Source organism: Sinocyclocheilus grahami, unplaced genomic scaffold (genome assembly GCF_001515645.1).
Source record: "Sinocyclocheilus grahami isolate Dianchi unplaced genomic scaffold, SAMN03320097.WGS_v1.1 scaffold5211.1, whole genome shotgun sequence".
Lineage (NCBI taxonomy): Eukaryota > Metazoa > Chordata > Actinopteri > Cypriniformes > Cyprinidae > Sinocyclocheilus > Sinocyclocheilus grahami.
The window spans coordinates 7,531-8,810 of NW_015509963.1; the positions used below are offsets into that span (position 1 = coordinate 7,531).

A 1,280-nucleotide genomic window follows, 5' to 3' on the forward strand; every position below is an offset into this window, starting at 1 on the left:
TTAACTGGCCACCAGTAAACTCACCTGATTGGACACAGTACAATATCTGACAGCCATCGCTAATGGCAGCAATATGTTGGCTGTGCTGAGGTGGACAACGGTACTGATCCCTTGCAAGAGGGTTGCCAGATTGGCAGCTAAAGAATCCCCCAAATGGCACAGAAGATACTGTTCCTGCCTCAAAGTCATTGCTCAGACAAATCCTCATGCCATTGGTCAAAAATATTTGTGCAAAGTAATTTGGAGGACAGTCATGAGATTTGGTCTGTGGGTTTTGTAAAGATGGTCCGAATAGACCTCCAAAAAGATATCCAGATTATTGAGGGACTGTCTCATTTGTGGAGCACCAGTAAGTGTCGATTTCTGCATGATGGATGTAGTAAACATTTCCACAAACATTGTCACAACAATCAAAAAATATCCAGCATGAATGACATTTTTTATGGCACTCATATTGATTGTTACCCTGCTCTACTGTTTCTGAGTGTAACAAAGAGGCCGTGAACGGCTGATGGCACATAGTCCCCAGTATTTGGATTTTTTTGCGCAAGCTCATCACAGATGACATTTCCGTCTGCCGACAATGGAGTACATTTTTGGTAAATGCCATCAAAGGTCAGATTTGTGACTGGACCCTTGCAGGGTGAGTCGTTAAGAATGACCTGGAAGTTGAAATTTGGGGAATTTGGATCTACACATTCTGGAAAAGTATGTATGTTGTAGTAACGCGCTGCAGCCTGTTGGACTGAAAAGGCAAGTTTATGTGAAGTTGGAACTGGAAGATCAGGAAACAGATGGATTGAGGAAATAGTGAAGTCAATAACCACCAGATTATTTTGCATGCTCTCTTGCCATTTCTGCAGAGTGATTCCTTGGTAGAATAAAGCCCCACCGTGGCTCTGAACTAAAGAATATGTTTTGCTGGTAAGTGGTTTCTGAAGTTTCCTGGGATTCTTTGCTACCAAAGTTAAAGTTAAGCTTGTTAAAAAAGTTAATGCCTGCTGATGCAGAGGCAGAAGACTTGTCTGACTCAATGTTAGAGATATAAGACCGTTTTATATAGTCCTCTTGCACCAAAATGGCACCAGCCTTGACGCTTGTGATGACATGGGTACCATAATCAAGTATGAGTTTTTCTGATAGACAAAATGCTAGGCATGTTTGATCGTTAGCATCTGCGATTTCCCCAATCTGCTGAGCAAAGCGGGAGTCCAGAGTAAAGTCAGGATATGCATTTACATATATACAGGTGCATCTCAATAAATTAGAATGTTGTGGAA

At 41.7% G+C, this 1,280-nt stretch overlaps 1 pseudogene; it reads right to left on the reverse strand.

The window, feature by feature from the left end:
- The window catches only part of LOC107577132 (macrophage-expressed gene 1 protein-like), a 6,574-nt pseudogene extending 5,319 nt beyond the window's left edge, over positions 1-1,255 (reverse strand).
- Positions 1,256-1,280: the final 25 nt, after the last annotated feature.